At 39.5% G+C, this 21,971-nt stretch overlaps 1 protein-coding gene and 1 long non-coding RNA gene across 8 annotated transcripts in view; both read left to right on the plus strand.

The window, feature by feature from the left end:
* The window catches only part of TNS3 (tensin 3), a 255,871-nt gene that overhangs the window by 202,747 nt on the left and 31,153 nt on the right, over positions 1-21,971 (plus strand). The window lies entirely within an intron of this gene.
* On the plus strand, positions 8,971-13,198 carry LOC118249650 (uncharacterized). 2 transcript variants are annotated; one of them, XR_007707905.1, is made up of 3 exons: positions 8,971-9,308; positions 11,207-11,261; positions 13,003-13,198. It is a non-coding gene; the product is annotated as an uncharacterized LOC118249650 (long non-coding RNA). The 2 variants fall into 2 exon arrangements; XR_007707904.1 differs by lacking the exon at positions 13,003-13,198 and adding an exon at positions 11,627-12,987.

Raw genomic sequence — 21,971 nt, forward strand, 5'->3', positions numbered from 1 at the left:
ATAAGCAATAAAAATTAGAAGTAGAGACAAGAAATTTATGATGCTTACTACCAGGCAGAGTGACAAGGTCCGTATTATGTTTTTCATTGTCCTGCAGTTGACCTTGACATGCTTATGCCATGGCTTGTCTCTACTGCTTTAAAGCTTGTCTTTACTGCTATGAAGAATACAATCTACCCAAACAGAAAAAGTTGGGGAGGGCCAAGTCCATGGAAGATCGTATGTGATGAAGCAGCAGTATAACACAATATGAATGTGTTTTCTTCTGCTGAGAGATGTCTAAGCTGACAAAAAGATGTCATTCTTGTTACTGGATTTATACAATAAAGATCATTGTCAAAGATTATTGATCATTGAAAGATCATTGTATACTCCATCTTGCATTGGTTTTGGATACTGTAGTTTGATAAAATGTTCTGGAACATTAACGTATTTTGGATTGCAGTCTGTGTTGTATCTGATAACAGAATCAGAAATTCTTTTGATGCTTGAACAGCAATATTTCATGCTAAAATTTTCTAAAAGCTCAGTGAGCCAAGCTTCTGTGAGGGACGGGGTCTGATGTGACCTGTATTACGTTGAACATCAGGCAAATTCATGTGTTACAGATGGTCAGTGAAAATACATTGACTTTGCATAAGGCACTTGCTGTAATGGTTAGTAAACTGCACCAAAATTACATGGTGAGCACGTACTTGTATGCTCTCTCTCTGTGTTCCTATGTTTGTTTACCATTTTGCAAAAACAGTTATGTGCTCAGGTGGATGATCAACATTTTTCTTCATAAGAAGAAGTGGTACTTCATTTTGTTATGTATATCTGTTAACTACATAGGCATTTTGTCCAACAAACAGACGTTTACAATAAACAATTACAATTTCTGATTTAAGTATTAGGTTTAAGGTTATTCTCTGTTGCCTGCATATTACTTGCTTATTTCCAAAAAGCCTTGTATCTGAAAATCAGACAATTATTGTAATACCATTTGGACTTCTCAGTTTGCTTTCACTTACTTTCACCTCTTAGCTTTTTCCGACACCATCTGCTCTAAACACATGGTATATGAGATTTTTTTTTTTCCCCAGGTGACTTTTGGATCCCTGAGGGGCCATAGGTACATTAAGTTTTTTCCTCTCCATTCTCATGTTTGGCATGAGCGTGGCCTGGCTTCTTCCATGTAGCATACGAGCTCTGAGGATGGCTTTTGAACAATATCTTAGCAATTTTATTTTCCCCAACCACTGTTTTTTCCCAACATGCATTGAATACTTATATTATTTTTTGTCTTTTTATTTTTTGACTTCAACTATTTCTAGGCCAAATTTCAGTCAAAGTATTTCATGTGAATAAACCTGCATGACAGTTTTATCACTTAAAAAGCCTGAAAAATGTGATTTCTTATTACTGTCATTTATTGTATTGACATTTTTGCTTACACACTTTTTTTTCCCCTTAGAAGATAAATGAAGAACAAGTTAATGAAATCCCTAAGAAAGTGAAGGAAACTTTCTTTCAGATGTTTTTAATTGTTGGAGCCAAGCTGAGTTTTCATTTATATGTATTTTACTCACCAAACTCAGAAAGATTAATCATATAAATGACAGAAAAGTTTATATTGCATTAATGAAAAAAATTGTATAAATGATGCCAAGAAGAATGTTTTCTGAGCATTCAGGTTCCTGTCTGTATAGAATGCAGCGAATAGATATAGCTCCTAGTTTCCTATAATAGCATGCCTAAGATGATGATTTTATTCTGTATTTATGTAGAACATTCTACACTTATTGTAGGTCACAGCAAAAGATTATCCAATGGTAAGCAAATTATGTTTTGTTCTGCAAAGTAATATTTAAAGTATTTTAAAGGTAGTTTGAGATTACACATCAGTTTTGGCTTTCTCTTTTTCAGTGTTGTCATTTTGCTACTCTTATATTTGGTCAAAAGAGAGTGTACTATTAATACCTTTCATTCCGTGGTTTTCAAGGGTGCCTGTTAGTTGTAAGTTTCTGTAAACTGATTTTACTCCCAGCTGGGAGATGACCCACTCAGAGAGTTAATAAAACCGCCTACTCAGTGGGGTATGCATAAACTGTCCTTCTACATGAAAGCTGAGAACCACATAACTAACATAGACCTCATTCTGTGCTCTTACTATAAGAAATTGTAAAGTATAATGTTAATGAAAAAGTTCCTGCTGTACCTAGATATTTTTTTAACTATTTATTTCTATGCCTGAGGGACAGCCTAGTAATTTGAAAACTCTGCCTGCCTGTATTCAATCGCCACAAATATTTTGGCAATGAATTTGTAATGAAGAATGTTTGAAAAAGAAAGCAAAGTGTAGGAAAACATTACAAAACAAAACAGAGAATGTTAAATATGTTCAAAATATGTCCTTCTGTATACGATATTTATTCTGGCAATATCATTCTAGTTTATATTTGCTCTGTCAAGGAGAAAATAACCAATGTTATTTGGAACATTGCTAAGCACCAGAGGCAGCATACCACACAGTTTCATTAAAAGGTTTGCAAATGGCTGCGTGTCAAAGAACTGTTTTCAGAAGCCATTTAGGAAAACTTGGAAATTTTGGAAATTTCAGGTTGAGTTAATCTTGAGAATAAAAGCGGGTCAGAAAAGGCCCATGGCTAGTTAGAAAAGAATACCAAAATAGCAGCCTGTTATCACTGTGATGGTCACAGCTCTGTCACCTTAGAATCTGCCCAGTGCTGAAGGCTGTAAACTCAGTGGACAACAAAATCGCAACCAGCAAAGTAAATATTGACTTGAATGCAGTGATAGTTTTGTTGCTGGATTTATGTATGATCACTAAGGTCTTGACAGCTCTGTAGTCATGCTCTTAAAGCCACTGGCATGAATAGGATAGAGGATAAAGGGCTGATTATTAAAGTACTTAAAGTCTGTAGCGGTGAAGTTTGTGTAAAAATACTCCTTCAGTCTGTAATTGTCAGCTAACTTTCTACAGTTGCATAAAACTCCCTGTCTGCTGTGTTTATAACCTAGCCTTACGTGACCAAATGAACAAGATTCTTTCAAAGCTACCGTTCCCCATCTATTATGTGGCAAATCCAGGCTTGTGGTCTGGTGCTTTGAATTCCATTCAGCAGCAGTATGTCTGAAAGTTTAGTCATGAAGTGTTTAGCCAACATCTTCGTAGGTCTAGCCCAAAGACTTTTTCTCTTGACATAGAGCAGTAGCATTATTTGGCATTTCTTTCTTTATTTAAGATTTTATATTTGCTGTCCAGCATAACTGGCTGTTCTTGGATTATACATCTATGAGCTTAAAAGATTATGGCATTTCCAAAGGTTCTGAACAGTTTTTCTTTTAATTTTCACTTGTATCTGTGAGGGCTGATCACTTCTAAAATTCAGATGATAGGATAAACAGAGTAATTCTGAAGTTGTAAATGTCAAAGAAATGTTTATGTAATCAAATTATTGTGCAGAAAAAAAAAGTGTTTATACAAGCCTCTACAGTATTGTAGCTTCTGATCAGAGTCTCAAAGCAGATGCACCTCTTCAACTAAACTTGGAATACACTGGTGGGTTTGGGGGTTGTTTTTTCTGTTCTCTAATAACCAGTGAATCATTGATTACTTGACAAAAGAAAGGCAAAAGGACTTGACAAAAGGACTTTTTCTGATTTTTTTTTGTTTTAATCGAATAACTGCATACATACGTATTCTTGAAAGTATATTTGAATAATATCTTACATATATGTAAGATAAAAAAGGAAGAAGAACCTTAAAAACACTGATCTATGCTTGATCTGAAGATGTAAAAGATAAGCTATAGGCAGAAATTTATCATCAGTTTAATAGAAATAGAAGATTGGATGAGAAAGCAGTCTGGCTGATATGGATTGTTATTACATATGCTTGTTGATGCTAGTTAACAATGCGCATGGTAGCATACATTGTTATGAAATGTTACTAGTCTTTTTGGTTGGAAAAGCTTAAGTTAACAAACATCCATAGGAACAACTGCTTCCCTTGCTGTGGTTACATGAAGCAAACTTTAGAATTTGCCAGAGTGAGACCTCTTACTATGATGTTGCACTTGATGACTGTGATGTGCCAGAGTAATCCATGTAGTTTGAGGGAAGGCTACAGGAGAAGAAAGCTCTAAAAACTGAAGTCCAGCTGTGAGCACACCTCTTCAGAGCAACTGAAGTCTTTAAATGATCCCATATTTAGGTACCTGTGAAGGTCTGGTCTGCTGCACTCACAAATCCAAGGTGTTTTGTAATTTTGGAATTACAGAACTGCGAGTATTATGTGAGGAAGTAGACAAAATACACGTTCAGTCCCACTTAGTGCCCAAAGGCCATATTTATTTATTTATTGTTTGTTTGTTTATTTATTTATTAAGATTCTGTTCTCTTACTTTTATTTTCTTTGTGTTTCTTCCCTCTCATACAAGAGGAAAAAGTAAATTATTCTGTATTTTGCTACACCTGAGTTAATTAAGTTCATAAAAGTTTAAAAAAAAATCTTAAAGCCATTCATATTCAGGCACATAGCACCAAATCTGAAATGCACAATGACTTGTGATTGACTCCCAGATTTCTTTCAGTTGTGAGAGTACTGGGTAAATGTATACTATTCCTTTACAGATCATGGGGTTTGCTGAGTCTGTGACTGAGGGCTATTGCATAGCAACCCTCCTTCAGGGTTGTCTGCTGGAGAAAGGTACATTGCTGGGCAGATATCGTCATGGGTGTCTACTACTGACTGCCCACCCAGGACCATGGTACAGATGAGCTGTTCTGTAGCCAGTTAGGGGAAATCTTGGGATTGGTTACCCCTGTCCTTATGGAAGACTTCAGCTTCGCAGACTGGGAATATCATACTGCCATGACAAGCAAGTCTGGGAAATTCCTAAAGGGCGTTGAAGATAGCTTCCGGTCAAAAGTACTTAGTGAGCCAAGTAGGAGAGGAGTAATAGTTTTAAACTAAAAAACAGTAGATTTAGATCAGATATTCTGAAGAAATTCTTTGCTCAGATGGTGGTAGGGCACTGGAACAGGTTACCCAGAGAAGCTGTGGATGCCCCATCTCTGAAAGTATTTAAGGCCAGGTTGGATGGGGCTTTGAGCCACGTGTCTAGTGTAAGGTGTCCCTGCCCATGGCAGGGAGGTTGGAATTGATGATCTTTAAGGTCCTTTCCAACCCAAACCATTCTATGGTTCTATAAAATAGTTGCATTCAAAATTGTTGGTGTAAGAAGAAAAAAGTTAGCAGAGTTGCCACCCTGGACTTTAAGAGAGCAAACTTTAAACTACTCATAAAGCTAGTTAGTGGTGTCCTCTGGGAATTGGTTCTAGAGGATTTAGGGTTCCATGAGAGCTGGTCATTTTTCAAGAACCACTTTTTAAAAGCTCAGGAGAAGGCAGTCCCATTGTGTGGTAAGTCAAGCAAGCAGAACAGAAGTCCAGCCTAGCTGAACGGGGAACTCCTCCTCAAGTAAAGGTAGAAGAAGAAAGTTTGTCTTCTGGAAGCAACACCAGGCTTCACAGGGAGAGTACAGAGCTGCAGTTTGCATCTGCAGGGAGAGAATGAAAGAAGCTAAAGCTCAACTTGAGTTGACACAGGCTGTTGTGGTGTTGGACAACAAAAAAGTCTTTTCCAAGTATGTCAACAACAAGAGGATGTCCAAGGAAAACATTGCACAAATACTTGGAGCAGATGGTCACCTAACAAGTAGGGATGAGGGAAAGATGGAGGTATTTGCCTATTTTCACCTCAGTTTTTCATCTTAATTATAGATCTTCAGTTGCTTGGTCCTCTTGAGTTGGAGGGTCATGGCTGGGGGAGCAGTGACTTTCCATTTGTGGTCACCTAACTTGTTAGGGAACAGTTGTATCAGCTGAACATTAATTAAGTCCACGGGGCCTGGCAGGATTTACCCCATAGTACTGAGGAAGTTAGTGGGCGTTATATCTATACCGCTCTCAATAATTTACCAAAGGTCATGGGAGTCTAGGGAGGTCACTACTGACTGGAAGCTAGGCAGTGTTATGCCCATCTGTAAAAAGTGCATGAGAGAAGACCCAGGAAACCACAGACGTGTTAGTTTAACCTCAGTCCCTATAAAAAATTATGGAGAATATTGTCCTGGGGGATATGGAAAGTCAGTCAAAGAAAAAAGCAGTTATCAGGCATAGACAACTTGGATTCATCAAGGGGAAGTCCTGTCTTAGTAGTTTCATCTCCTGCTATGATGTCATCCACTTGGTGGGTAAAAGGGGGTGGGCATAATCTTTCTGGATGTTAGTAAGGCCTTTGATACCGTCCCTCACAGTATCCTTCTAGACAAACTGTCCACCTGCGAGATAAACAGGTTCATCCTACACTGGCTCAACAGAAGGAGCTTAGAGGGTTGTAGTGAGTGGGGCTACATTTGAGCGATCAGTTTAGGAGCATTGGGCAATCAGCAATGGCATGAAGTCAAACAAAGGAAAATGACAGGTTCTGCATCTGGGACAGAGTAATGCCAGATGGATACAGACTGGGAGATGAGTGGTTAGAGAGCAGCTCAGCAGAAAGGGATCTGGAGGTGCTTGTCACCAGTAGGCTCAACATGAGCTAACAGTGTTCCCTGGCAGCCAAGAGGGCAAACTGCATTTTGGGGTACATTAAACACAGCAGAGCCAGCTGGTCAAAAGAGGTGATCCTCCCACTTTATTTAGCGTTGGTGTGGCCTCAGTTTGAGTATTGCATGCAGTTCTGGGCTGCACAATATAAAACGGATATTAAGATACTTGAAAGCATCCAGAGAGCATCCACATCATAGAATGGTTTGGATTGGAAAGAACCTTAAAGATCATCTAGTTCCAACCTCCCTATCCTATGAGGAGAGGCTGACGATATTTGGTTTATCTGGTTTGGAGGAAAGAGGTCTAAGAGGTGACCTCATTGCTTTCTACAACTTCCAGAATGGAGGAAATGGAGAGGGAGGTGCAAATCTCTTCTCCCTGGTAACCAATGATAGAATGTGAGGGAATAGCACAAAGCAGCACAGTGGATGTTCAGACTGGATAGACATTAGGAAAAATTATTTTATCGTGAGGGTGGTCAAATAGTAGAACAGGTTTTCTAGAGAGATGGTTTATGCCCCTATCAGTGTTCAAGAGGCATTTGGATAATGCCCTTAATAACATGCTTTAATTTTTAGTTAGCCCAGTTAGCCCTGAAGTGGTCAAGCAGTTGGACTTGATGATCTTTATAGGTCCCTTCCAACTGAGCTATTCTATTCTATAATTAAAAGCTTGTGAATTAAAGTGATATTTATTTATGGTCTTCTTGTTTAGTGGTCTCAGAAAAGTGAAATATATTTTCCTGCCACTTCAGAATTTGTTCATGGAATATCTCATATGACTAGAGGAGGAAGACCACTTATTGTATTATTTAAAGCTCTGCTTCTTCTTTCCCACAGCCCTTCCGCCATCCTTACTGTCTCAAGTGTAATTCTAGTTTTTACTTATATTACACTTACACATTACTTTGGAAATGAATGCTTTTTACTGAACTAAGCCTTCACTTCACTTCTCAGACAATTCTTATCTTGTTTAAATGTTACTGTCCATGTTCTGTTTCATTTCAGCAAGTGTAAATTCTCAGACTTGAAAATTGGGAAGGAAATTGGACATCCAAATGTTTCCTGTGAATACAGTGCTTTTTATGCAAAGCCAGGAATGCTTTCTACGGAAAGATTTTCTCTAGTAATTACTGTTTATAGGAGTTTGAAGAGTGTTCAATGTGTTTGTCTCTGCCAAGAAACATCCAAGACAAAGAGAAAGTGTAGTTATAGAATAAATTAATCAAAATAATTAATGGCAGTACTGGACTGCTGCATTAATAACTTGTTCTGCCTCTGTGACAAAGATTGTCCCTTATTTTTTAGCTGATACTATGGTGTCTGTCACAATCAGTACTTGCTGTTTGGGTCTCCTGAATGCTACCATGAAGAAATTGTTTAATAGGAATAGCTGCTATGAAAAAAATAAGTGACAGGAGTGAATGTTCTTATAAAGGAGTAGTTTGATTCTGTGTACATTTTGGTCTATGGCAGAAAGCAGAATATTACCTAATTTACCAGTACTCATCTCTGTAATCAAGCCAATTCGTGTATTTCAAGGCTATCAGCATGGTTAAGTGTGCACGTTGCAAGTACATTGCTGTTAGAAATTGGAAAGCGATTGAGTAATTCATAACAGGAAAGCTTTACATCTTCCTATTTGTTTCTGTCCATATCAAGTCATTTCCTGTAGCCATCCTTTCAGAAAATCTGGTGCCCTGGGACACTGAAGAACAATCTGAGGAGGAAGCGTGCTGCCCATGTTGGTGCTGCAGTGTTTCCACTCGTTTTCCTGACCTGTAAATAAAACCTGCACTGAACAATGATGGGGGTAATGTTGAATGCAATACAGCAAGGTTGCACATGGTGTTTTGTCAAAGAAGGCATGGGAAGTGAGTCAAACTTTTTCAGAGCTCTGGATACTAAATTTATCAGTGGTGAGCTAGTGTGGCATTATATGGCAGCTGGGCTTTGCCCACATTAAAAAGCACTTAGATCCTCAATTTCAAGTCTTCTCTCTGAAAGAAACAAATCTGGGAGGTCAAATTAAATGGTACAGGAACTGGGTATCAGCCTAATAAGAAACAAACCAACTAACCCACCTCCTGTGGTTTGTCTGCCTGTAGTCTGTCAAGAAAAGGACTATGAGCATTGTAAGCTGACTGAGGAAACGAGTTGGGAGGCATTTGGGTAGCAGCACTGTGCATGCTAGAGTCTACTGTGAGTGAGTGTGAGAGCCTGGGGGAAGGGAGAGGGAGGTTTAAAAAAAATAAATAATTCAAATGAGGTGGAGTTACCAGAGCATGAGTACACTGAATGGGCAGTCTGGCAGGAACAGCGAGCAGCAATGCTAGCCGGAACGGTCAGTGAATTATTTTCTGTCTGCATGGAGTGAACTCCGTCTTCAAATGAATGGCTTTGTTTAGAGTGAGTCTGGTTTTCTTTCAATGCGGACACGGGAGTCTTCTTTGCTGTGGAGTTGTAATACATAGAGCAGAGCGATTGGTATTCTAATGTGGAGAATGGCTTTTCCCGAGCCTCCCTGCGGTGGAGGAGCTCGCCTGGCTGCTGTGCTCTTCTGAGCTGCAGAAAGAATGCAGCACGATCCGCTCAATAGGAGGAAGCTCTTCTTTTTTTCTGCCCTGAAAAAAGTTTGTGCACAGCCCACGCTTCTGGAGAGAATTTCTGTCATGATGGCTTCCATAGGTAGGTTCGTGGTTTCCTGCTCTCCCTCTTTCTTGTTTGTTTTCCTGAATCTGAAAACTGATTTTGTGGGGCTTCTGTTTCACTAGCCGCCTTCTTAGCGCTGCACGGTAGGGAGTGAAACTCAGTCCGCACTGTAGGGAGGGAAATGGAGTCTGTACTGTGTGTGTGAAGTGTGTGTGTGGGGAAGATAGGGGTTAAAAAAAAAAAATCACTTTGGCAATTCAGTGATAGAGCTCTGTCTATAATGCAGTGAGCTGCAAGAGTTTCCTGAGCTCATTTGTGCAGTTGTGGGTGGGGTGGGGCTTGCTTGCATGTGGTGTACTTTTATGTTGGTAACAAACTTTCAAGGAAAAAAATCGGGGAAAGAATCAAGCCTTGTGTGTTAAGTAGCAAGGTTTGGAGTCTGCAGAGAAATTACATAGCTTTGTAGACACCAAGTTTTGTCAGTATGAGCTTTTTCCCTGTGATAATTAATGAAGTGACAGGTCATGAAGCAGGTTGACTCGAGAGCTTTGTGAAGCTGTTTTTTCTGTTAGGGAGGGACTTTTTTTTTTTTTCTTTTCTTTTTTAGTAGAAGAAATGGGGAAAAAGGGGACTGCCTGGAACCATAAGTAATTGCTGACTCCATAAAAAAAACTTTGCCTAGACTGATTCTTTTTCCTCCTCCAAGGAGTTTCAAGTAAGATTATAGTGGCATTAAATTTCCTTTCAAAAGAATGAAAAGTCTTTCCTGAATGAGGAATTTCACATACTTTTTTGCTTTCTTGCTTAATGAGGTAAACAGTGTATTGTGCCACAAGCATTGGCAGAGTAATTCTTCTATTTCAGACAGTACTTTGTTAGATTTAAAATATTCTTGTTTTCTTAGTCCAGATCTGATTTTTCCATCAAAATTTAATACAGTCCTAGAGCAGCCAACTTGTTGCATGGTATGATGTGCAGGATGCGCCAGAATACTTTAAAAGGGTCTTAATGATTCTTATGGCCTTAATGAAGACAGATTTTTCATTCAGCCAGTAGCAGCGGATATTCATGGAAGGATTTGCATCCCAAAAAGGAGAGTTGCTGGTTGCTTAAGAGGCAGAGCAAAAAACACCTAATAGCTCCACTTTTCAGTCCTGTTACAACAGTGATCAACACTGAAGATTAAATGAACAGAATTTGTTCTGATCAGTTTAAATTCCAGACTATTAAAAGCAGCTTCTGAAAAAAAAAAAAATTTTTGTTGTTCTAAAATAAAAAATGGTTTAGGTATCCTGCTTCAAAACTAAAAAGCAGCCCTCATATTTGGAATTCAGGCTGCAGTGAGCTGTTTAGACATTTATTATGAGCAAGTGACTCCAGAAAAGTGAACAGGTTGAAGAGGCTGTACTACACATTTAGGCAGTATTTTAGAAAAGGGGGGGCAAAGTGAGATGGTTTGTCTAAGGTCTGAACATTAGTTTGATTGGTTCCATTCCTCCTGCTAGGTTCTCCTGAGACATGAAAAGCTGCATACTCAGACCTCTCTGGTGCTAGCACCAAGGAACTGGACTGAGATGGGAAATGTGGAATTGAAACTTTCTTTGACCCTCTTTTCTGCCTTAAGCAGAGTAGATAGGATCATACATGAAACTGAAAATTTCATGAGTCTTGGTGCTTGCTTTCCAAGAATGGCAGAAAGTCAATCCTGAACTCAGTCCTTCCTTTGTTCACTTGACATTTGCTCTGCTGTGCTCCACTTCTCCCCCTTTTAATTGTCGTTTTCAGTGGATCTGCCAGTAGAGGAGTTGCATTTTTCAGTTCTGCTGACACACCCCAGACCTGTGTTTCCCACATGTCAAGCAATTTTAGTTCCTAATGAACTTTGGTAGTACAAAGCACAGGACAAGCATTTTCCTCTCTCTTTTTTCTTGAAGGGTGCTTGGTCTTCCAGAACATTCTGCCTGAAAAATGAGTGCTCTTCGTTTTAAAGTTAGTACACTTGTGATTCCTAGGGATTTTTTTTCCCCTCTAAAACTTCTACAAGTTGATGCCAATTGTCCTATTCAGCAATGCGAATATCTGAAAATCCATTATGAGATAAACTACTAAGAATGGAACTGACTAACACTAATGGCAGTTAATTATTTTGCTGTAAAAAAAAAAAAGTCATATTAATAATTATATCCTAATTGTTTTGTTGGGTTTGGTTTTGTTCATCACTGAATGATCTGCTGAACTTAAAGGCAATATGGTAGTGTTCCTGTTTATGCATTATGGTCTGACAGCTGTATTAGTGGCTCCCTCCTAAAGAGTGTTTTTATAAATGTCAAGCTCTGTTTTTTCATGTGACCCAGATGACTTGAGGAGATGCTTCAACAGATGAATTGCATTCCTAAGACAGCAAAACTATGCTTAAAGTCAATAACAGAGCATCTGCAAGATCTTTTAAAATATGTGAGAAGACGCGCAACTGATTGCTTTAGTCCCTAGGGAAGGCTCTTTTTTTCTGGTACTATTTGGAGAAATAAAACTGAAATTAGTATAAACAACTTCAGAAAAGCATGATACAGATCTTACTACTTTAAAGGTGTGTTGCAAATTCCATTCAGCAAATATGACTTACTTATATTTCAGTATTTTTGAGTGAATCAATGATATCAAGCGTTTGTAAACAGTCTAAGTGTCTGTCAGGGGAATGGTAACTTCCTCAGAAATGCTGGAGAGTAAGATCTTCAGGGTAGGGACTGTGCATGGAGAAATGTGGGGTCTGGTAAATCATCCTTTTGGTAATATTTATCTCTGTGAGGACAGGGGCAGAGGGCAAGTGCAATTAATTCCCTGATCCTGGGGTTGCCTGGAGATAAGCTCACGCCTGTCACAGCTTCAGGGGGTTGCATTTCTTTGGTACTGGCAGGAGCCTCTGGGGGCCGTTATGGGAGCTAGAAGTTGCTGTAACACAGGAATGTCCTAGCTAGTGGGTACCCGCTCTTGTCATTCATCTTGCTAGAAGGACAGAAACTCTTGTGGAGATGTCACAGAGAGAGCCTTGCTCACCCAGTACTTAAAGAGGAGAGCTGCTATTCCAAGGATATTTCCTCAAAGGGCAGCATGGATGATTTACAGTCCTCATTAGGCATAAGACAAGATATTTTTTTTTTCTTTAAATGCACACAATAAGTATTTGCACGAAGTTAGAAGCCTTCTGTAGAGCAGTGTAGCTTACCTTTAATTATTAGTGGTTTGGTTTCTAGCTCTTAAACGTGTTACTTCTTCCACCAAAGAAATGTCTCTGAGAAATTCATTACCATCTCTCCAGATATGCTGTTTAATTTCCCAGGTTGTCAGCTCCTGCACCGTGTTTTCTCTAAGAGCCAAGCACATAATGTGCACCACTGAGATTCTTGTCAGTACTATTAAATGAAGCAAATGAAGCTGGCCTTGCTAGTGCAGCAAAGTTAGTATGTATATGCTAAAGCCACCATCTTCATGGGTTCCCTTATCCTGCCAGTTCTGCCCATCTGATTTGGTTACTTGCAAAGAGAGTTGATCCACTCAAATAAAAATTAACAGAATCTCCAAGCAGTAGTAACTTTGTCTTTTCCTTAACAAGTATGGTTTTGTTATATTGTTGCAGGAGTTATAATCCTGGTTGTTATTGGTGGGTTTTTGAAAAGAGGGGGAAAGATACTTACCATCTGACCCTGTTGATGGTGTTTTTTTTATTGTGAAGTGTACTCCCTCTGAAAGAACATAGACAACAGTGAAGAAGAGTTTATGAATGTGCATAAAAACAAGCCAAAAACAGCTCCCGTTTCATCCATATGAAAAACAATCAAGCAAACAAAAAGCAGAACAACAACAACAATTCTACAATCAAAATTAATTGGGGGATGGGAAGGAAATAGCAGAACTTCAGTGGTACATGTGTGCAATTCATAATTAAATACATATACATATATTGCACGTGTGTGTGTTTTGTTTTTTTTTAATTAATAGAGGTAAGCAATTTTAAAAAGTTTAGAGATGACTGTGATACACTGTTATGCATGAGGAAGAAATTACTGTTACCACAGAAAGAAAGAAAAATGGTTGGAAAGTACCTGTAGGGGTCTATAATTCAGCTGGTGACTAAGAACACGACCACCTGTACTGGCTTTGAGTTAGGAAAACTCCTCTCGATGTAGGTTCCACCATGATCCTGGAAACCTCTTCCAGTATTGTACTACCCTTAGTGACAAAACACTTTCTGATTTCTAGTGAGAATTTTCTAAGATGTTTTTGTCTGTTACCTGTTTGTTTTGTTTTGTATCTCTCAGTTTGACCTGCTGGTCAAACATGCAAAAGAAGGGAATGCACAGATGGTGGAAACAGGGCCATGTGCCCTGGAAAGAGCACAGAAACACTGTCTGGATGTGCAGAGATGGGATCAGGAAAGCCAAGACATTGACAGAACTAAATTTGGCAAGGGATGCAAAGAATAACAAAGGGATTCTACAGGTACATTGGCTGCAAAAGAAGGACTAAGGGGAGCGTAACACCTCTGACAAATGAAGATGGATGACTGTTAACAACAAACGTGGAGAAGGCTGAGGTACTTAACAACTTCTTTGCTCTGGTCTTCACTGGTGGTCAGGCTTCCCACATCTCATGAGTCCCCAGACCTCTAGGTGGGGGCTGGGTGAGCAGAGTCCCTCCCAGTGTAAGCGAAGAGCAGTTCAGGACCTCCTGATGCAACTTAACAAGTCTATGGGGCCTGATGACATGCCTTCCAGGGTCCTGAGGGAATGGGCTGATGTAGCTGCTAAGCCACTGTCCATCGTATTTGAAAAATCATGGCGGTCAGGCGAAGTCCCCGGTGACTCAGAAAAGGGAAACATCACTTCCATTTTTAAAAAGGGAAAGAAGGGAAGACCTGGGGAACTACAGACCGGTGAGCCTCACCTTTCTTTGTGCCTGGCAAGATCATGGAACAAGTCCTCCTGGAGGCGATGTTAAGGACATGCAGGACAAGAAGGTGATCTGAGACAGCTAGCATGGCTTCACCAAGGGTAAATCATGCCTGAACAATCTGGTGGCTTTATGTGGTGGAATGACTGAATCAGTCAGCAAGGGAAGACTGATATCATTTACATGGACCTCTGTAAGTCTTTTGACACGGTCCCACATGACATCATAATTTTTAAATTGGAAAGATACTGTTTGAAGGGTGGACCATCTGGTGGATAAGGAATTGGCTCAATGGCCACAGAGTGGTGGTCAGTGGTTCTGTGTCCAGGTGGAAGTCAGTGATGAGCAGGTCTCAGGGGGCTGTCTTGGGCCTGGTGCTTTTCAATATCTTCATCAGTGACGTAGACGATAGGATAAAGTGCACCCTCAGCAAGTTTGCAGACAACACTAAGCTAAGTGGTGCGGCTGATAGCAAAGAAGAAAGATGCCATTCAAAGGGACCTGGACAGGCTGAAGAAATGAGCCCATGTGAACCGCAAGAGGTTCAACAAGTCCAAGTGCAAGGTACTGCACCTGGGTCAGTGCAATCCCAGCCATGAGTACAGACTGGGAGAAGAAGACAGAGAGCAGCCCTGCGGAGAGATACTTCGGGGTTCTGGTAGACGAAAGGCTCAACATGAGCCAGCAATGCACGCTTGCAGCTCAGAAGGCCAACTGCATCGTGGGCAGCATTAAAAGAAGAGTAGTCAGAAGGTCAAGGGAGGGGATTGTCCCCATCTATTCTGCCCCCACTTGGAGTACTGTGTCCAGGTCTGGAGCCCTCAGCACAAGAAGGATGTAGAGCTGTTAGAACGGGTCCAGAGGAGGGCCACAAAGATGATCAAGGGGCTGGAGCACCTCTCCTATGAAGAAGGTCTGAGAGTCGGAGCTGTTTGGCCTGGAGAAGAGAAGACTGGGGAGACCTCCTCATTGTGGCCTTTCAGTACTTAAAGGAGTCTTACTAAAAGAATGGAGAGGGACTCTTTACTTGGGTAGATAATGATAGGACAAGGGGGAATGGTCTTAAACTGAAAGAGGATAGATTTAGACTAGACATTAAGAGGAAATTCTTCACTGTAAAGGTAGTGAGGCACTGGAACAGGTTGCCAAGAGAAGTTGTGAATACCCCATCCCTGGAGGTGTTCAAGGCAAGGTTGTATGGCGTAACGTGTTTTGGTGGGTGGCATCCTTGCCTATGGCAGGGGGGTTGAAAATAGATGATCTTTAAGGTCTCTTTTAGCCCAAGCCATTTTACGATTCTCTTTTTTTATATCATCTGTCACTACTGAGAAGAATTGAGGTCTGTTGTCTCTAAGTTGATTTTCTTCTCCAGGCTAAACTATACCAGCTCCATCATCCTCATAAGTCGTGTGCTCAAGACTACTTGCCATCTGTGTAGTTTACCACTAGATCTCTTCCTGTTTCTGATGTTTTTGAACAGGAGGCCTAGGTTTAGTATTCCAAGTCTAGCTTTACTAGCATCAAATACAGAGGGGTAATAACTTCCTTTGATCTGCTGGCCACGTTCCTCCTAATATAGCTCAGTATTCCTTGTTTGTGATGAAAGCAAACTGAAGACTCTCTTTCAACCTGATATGTACTGCAACCTCTAGATCCTTTTCAGCAGGGCTGCTAATTACTGGAGGCTGGTTGGATCCCAGCCTCTATTGTTGCAAGGGTTTGTTCTGCTCCAGATTCAGAATTTTTCTTGTTTCATGTTGAACTTAAATAAGATTTATGTTGGTTGAGTTCTCAAGTTCATTAAGATCCCTCTTAACCACTCAGTGTGTGAACCACCCTCCTAATTTAGTGTCATTGCACAAATTTGCTGACAGTGCATTCTATCTCATAATCCAGGTTATTGATACAGATACCGAGTTATAGAGAGCCCTTTATCAACCTTTGCAGTATGCTGTTTGTTACTGTTCAGGAATCGGGCATCAAGCTGTTAGTTACAACCCTGTGGACCCAGCAGTGCAGCCAATTTTCAACCAATTTTTCAGGTTATGTTTCCTCAGCTTTTGAACAAGGAAACATGAAATGTCAAAGGAAATGCTGTTAATGCTTTTACTATGGCTAAGGCAGCACCGGATGTGCTCCCCTTGTGCACTTGGCCACTTATTACATTGTAGAAGAGAATTGGCTAATTAAACATGGCTGTTCTTGATCATCTTTTTCTTCATTTGTCTGCAAATGGCTTCCATGAGAATGTCTTTATGGTCTTCCCCAGTACATGAGTGAGACTGACCAGCCTGCAGTTTCCACATACTTGTTATTGCCATTCTTACAGAAAGCTTAATGTGGGTGACATTGATAGTAGGGTGATGGTTGGACTAGATGCTCTTGGAGGTCTTTTCCAACCCTAATGATTCTATGATTCTGTATTACCCTTTTTCTAGTTATCAGTGTGGTTCAGTGAAGCGGAATCATTGATATGGACATTAACTCATATTTTAAAATTCTTTTATTTTCTTAAAATTAAAAATGTAGATTTCCAAATTTCTTGTAAATTGGTAATGTTAATTTGGGGACAAGAAGTTCATCTGATTGGAACAAGGTCTTTATATTGTACTTGCTATGTTTGTTTTTTTCTGTCTAAGGTAAAGAAAGTAAAAAAGAAAAATGTGAGAAGGAGACAAAAACTGTTAGTCGTTTAAGATGATTTATTTTTTCTAAATCATCTAAATTAGAGAGTTGAAGAAATACTGGAAGAAGCAGGGGTTCTGTTGTTAAGTCAGTGAAATAGCTGACTGATCTAATGGTATAAAATCCAGTTTATTAATAAAATAGATATGTTGAAAGTATTGCACATTTGCATGCTTCCTCAGAGCTCCACGGCAATGGAGCAAAGTAACAAAGTGCTGATTCAGCATTTGGTTACTGCAGATTCTGGGAGAGATTTCCTGAAGCAAAAGATAAACTAATGATGACTGTCGTTATCTCAGTCTACAAGTTATTTGGAGGGTTTCTTAACAGGTACTTATTTTCTAAAATATAAAACCCCGAAGTCTGATGTTTTAAAACTGTGAAGAGCATAAAACAGTTAACTTCACCTTCTCAGACATGAACAGGAAAGCATTGCTGCCTGAGGTTTTCGGGGTGTTTGCTTTCAGGCTTTTTTAAGTGTACTTATGTTTAACTCTTCTCAACAACAACAACAAAAAAAATGCAATACAGTAAATTAGCTGTTGTTCTCAGAGTTTGAAACTGTTGTTCTCAGTGTTTGAAACAGCAATGGTAGAATTTGGCTAGCAACAGATTGGGGAAATTTAGCCCTGAATGAAAGGTGGAACAACTTTTGTTGGAAAGGGTAGCACATACTATGCAAAAGAGGTAAGAAAGTTATTCCCTTCCCTGGCAGCTGAAATTATAAAAAAGATCTTTAGCACCTTTCACTGAAGCTTGTTTCTTGTCCTATTTCATGCGTTCTGTACAAAGGAAAAAACTGTGAGACCAAAATTGTTTTTTGCAAGGGTATAATTTGATTCAGTGTATTTTTGTGAAATTGAAAGCAGAATATGACAAGTATAAAATAACAAAGTTTCAGTAAAGTTGGTAGTTTGCAGGTGGACTGAAAGCAGAAGAGAGTTTCAGCATTATCTCAGTCTCCTATTAATTTTTGGCACCTTAGCATTTGGAAAAGCAGAAGGAGAGATGATGAAAGGCCATATGGCTTCCCCAGAAGAACCATGCTTAATGGTGGACCATCTTGCTGTCTCCTTTTTCTATATGTAGGAGCTTTAATTCTGCTCTTCCCAGTGAGCCCTGTAGAGGTTTTTAAGAAGCTTCACAAAAACGAAATCTTAGCACTCTTGTCATCCACTGGAGGAACTCTTTTTCCAGGAAGCCAAATCCTTTTGTCATAAATTCACCATTTCCAGGTTTTCTGGCTTTACATAGTAGCATAAGCATCTGCTACCCCCTACTCAAACTGTACAATTAGAATTGTGCACTACTTTTCACTTCATCCAGTCCAGCTAGCTGTCACTGGAGTTTGCACATCAATACCTACCTCTCTTCCACTGAAATTCTTTTCCTTGCTCCATTTTTTTTCTGTGAAACTATGATTTTCCAAGTAATCTTTCCCTCAACCTTTCCATAGAAAAGCTAAAATTGTGCCTACTCAGTGTCATTAATTTTGTCATTTGCTTACTGATGGTTTTTCCTTTTATTTATTGTTTCTTTTCTACATCCTTCCATATGATGTTGGGCCTTTTATCTTTAAGAGAACTTCCTGCAGATGGAGGAACTAAATAATTGGATTTCTTCCCTTGGGTATACTAAATCTTTCTTCAGTTCTGTCCTGGTCTTTTTTTGCTTTTCCTTGATAAATCTTTCTCCACATTTTTTCTTCTGTAGATTTTAAGATTTGGAAAGGAACATATCTAAATGAACCTTTTACATAATATGTGCTTAAGATCTTCGTCCAGTACATTTTGCATTACCGATATACTTCAAACCATGAGGTATCCACTGTGTCTCTGGATAAGTTGTTTTAATGCTTAATACCGGTGGTTTTTTTTTTTGTATTCTTGCTTTACCTTTCCTTGTACATATAACACCTCAGCTCTGACTTGAGTCTAAATCTTCTGCAAGAAATTCAGGTGAATGGCAGAAAAACTTGGCTTAATGAAGAACAAAAATGAATATTGCAAAAAGGAAGTGGCGATCATTTGACCTTTGGTGTCCTGAATAAAATAAAGTTGTATCAGCAGAGACTGTTATAGAAACTCTTACAGTTCCCTAGATGAGGGAAGGAGAGATGAACAACTCAGCACTATGGTGGAGTTTACATTGGTAGTGCCAAACTGTAGTTGAAGCTAGCTCTATGTCAAGCTGCAAAGTGCCATTGAGTTTTTCATGAATGCAGGGGGTTACAGTGTACATTTTTCAGAAGTGTTTCAAAGGAAGGAAGGTCTTGAGAATGCTTGTCTGGTAGGACAAGTCCAAGGTGAGTCCTGAGTGAATGAGAAATTCCGAGTTTATAGAATGTGGCCTTCTTTGTTGGAGAGCAATTTTTTGCTGTTACCCTTAATTGGAGAGCTGCTCTTTGCTCAATCAGATAATGACAGGACAAGGGGGAATGGTTTTAAACTAAAAGAGAGGAGATTTACGTTAGAGGTTAGGAGGAAATTCTTCACTCAGAGGGTGGTGAGGCACTGGAACAGGTTGCCCAGAAAGGTTGTGGATGCCCCATCCTTGGAGGTGTTCAAGATCACATTAGATGAGGCCCTGAGCAACCTGATCTAGTGAGAGGTGTCCCTGCCTAATGCAGGGGGGTTGGAACTAGATGATCTTTGAGGTCCCTTCCAACCTGAGCCATTCTATGATTCCATGAATGCAATCAGTCAAAAAATAAATTACTTACATTGGGTAGAGAAGAGATCTCGCACCAGCTCTTCCATTACATTTGTAAGTATCTTCAATTCTGTCAGGAAATCTGTCTAAAGGAATGGTTTCATCAGCTGTTCATGTGAACGGTGAAATGGAACTTTTGAATCAGGCTGTTGGTACAGGGAATGTTTTGGAGACATCTTTCATTAGGCTGGAATTTCACATCATTGCTGAAGCAAGCCATCAAAGGATGGATCAAGGGACAGAAGAGATTGTGCAATGCTTGTAAATTTCACAAAGCTTCTTATTTTTCTGCTGCTCTTTAAGGCTGGTAGTGGTTCAGTTCCTTTGGCTTGCTTTACAGCAACATGCTTTTCAGTTTTACGCTGCCTTGAGCTAGTTAGGGGGAGGCCAGCTCATACTTTAGGGAGCAGAACAGTGACTTAGAGTAACTTGAGGATTTTGAGTGGAGTTTTTAAATCATTCAGAGCAGGTTAGCTATCACCTTTGAACAAAAAGGAATACAGAGATGGGATTATATTAGGATCTGCTAACATACAAGGTGTGCTAATGGAATGACAGCTCTTCAATTTCCCTACTGGACCACTTTCTCAAAAGCTGTGGGGTGATTTTGTCATTCAGCTGCTACAAGAAAAGAGGAAAATGAATGCTTTTAAGTACCTTTTATCTTGACCCTGGCTTGGGTTAAGCCGCTCTGTTTTTTTTTTACTTTCTTCATTTTTCTTTTTTTTCTTCCATTTTCTTTTGTAATTTTAATTTTTATTTTTTTTCCTCTTTTCCCCTTTCTCATTTTCCTTTTCTTTTCTTTTTTTTTCTTTCTCTCTTATTTTTTTCATTTCATTTTTCTTTTAAGATAGGACATGTAGTGAATTCAAATAGTAGTTAATCTATAACATCTTACTTTCATGTAGCTGTCTCCTGGGCACATCCAAGAGCTGCTTACAAATAGAAGATGCTTGCAACTTTTACTATTTTTTTCCGTTTGCTGGTAAGTGGGATGGTTGAATAGTGATCTGTATCTTCTAACTTGCATATGTTCACAATATTTGTTTTCTACCTGTGTCCCTTTTCATCAATGTATAATGCAAAGAGTGCCGTTCATCTCTTAGGTTCTGTCTGTAAAGCTGATGGTCAGTGTTAGAAAGTGTAGTTATTTTGACCTGAGTGTTTGAAGAGACATGAACATGATCTTAGTTTTTTTGTGTCACTTCTTTTAGTAGGGAGCTGCACTTCTACATTGTCAGTATTCTAACAGACCTAACAGTGTAGATTGAGAGGATCTGAAGCAAGAAGCACCAGTAGATTGCAGCAAACATGGCAGAGGAGTTTGTACCACGCATACAAAAAATCCTGTAGAAACTATAAGCTTGCACAGTAAAGGGTTAACAGCTGACTGGTGAGTGTGGACTCTGTATCAGACAATAGAGAGGACATAGCTGAAATATTTGGCAAGCTTGTTTTTAATTGAAATATAAACAAAGCTGCTTTCAAGATAAGTGCCTTTCAGATATATTTGTTTCTAGCCTGGGAATAGTTATGCAGAGTTTGCGTTCATTTTGCAGATTACATGGCTGGCTGCCTGTGGCTTTTCACTGTTAATCTTTTACATGTGTGAAAATTTGGATATGAAAAGAAATGCTGTGTCTGTCAGCATTCAGTCAGTGGTCTTTCTGTCATGCAGCTTTCAGTGGTGTAAAGGTAATAGTGACAATCCAAAACCTGAAACAGAGAAGAGTCATGTCTTAGTTCATATATTTAAGCAAGTGCTTAAGTGGTGGGAGGAGAGGACTTTGCTATGTATAAATGCTTTGGTTTAAGTCTTGTGCACATACTTGAGATTGCATAACAGTGGGAGAAGATTTTAAGCTATTTCATAAGGAGCAAGAAGCTCCCCTCCCCTTTCTGCCCCCAGGTTCTTTGTAACGGGAGTCCAGTGACTCCCCTACATATTCTGATACCAAGGGGACAAGTATAGAGGCACTGATGGAAATAAACAAATATATGGAGTTAAGCCTGTGATCATAATCCCAGTGCCCGCTGGGAATGCATTATCCTCTCCTGTATCATAGTAGAGTTGTCTCAACCTGTAGTATAACTGGGAGGCATCTGCAGGTTCATGTACAGAAATGAGATGTCAGTTACACCTAAGACATACTGTCTTAGATGCAGCTCTCAGTAGATCCATCTGCTTTTAGTGTACGGAAAGTTGCATTCCTGGGGAGGCTCAAGTGCTCATCAGACATACAATGTTAGTTTGACCAACCCACATTCAAGTAACCATTTTTTTCCTCAGATAATAGTTAAGACAAAGTATTACTTGTTTATTACATATTAAAATAATTGTTCATGGCTTAACAT

The sequence above is a fragment of the Cygnus atratus genome, chromosome 2 (assembly GCF_013377495.2).
Source record: "Cygnus atratus isolate AKBS03 ecotype Queensland, Australia chromosome 2, CAtr_DNAZoo_HiC_assembly, whole genome shotgun sequence".
Classification (NCBI taxonomy): Eukaryota; Metazoa; Chordata; class Aves; order Anseriformes; family Anatidae; genus Cygnus; species Cygnus atratus.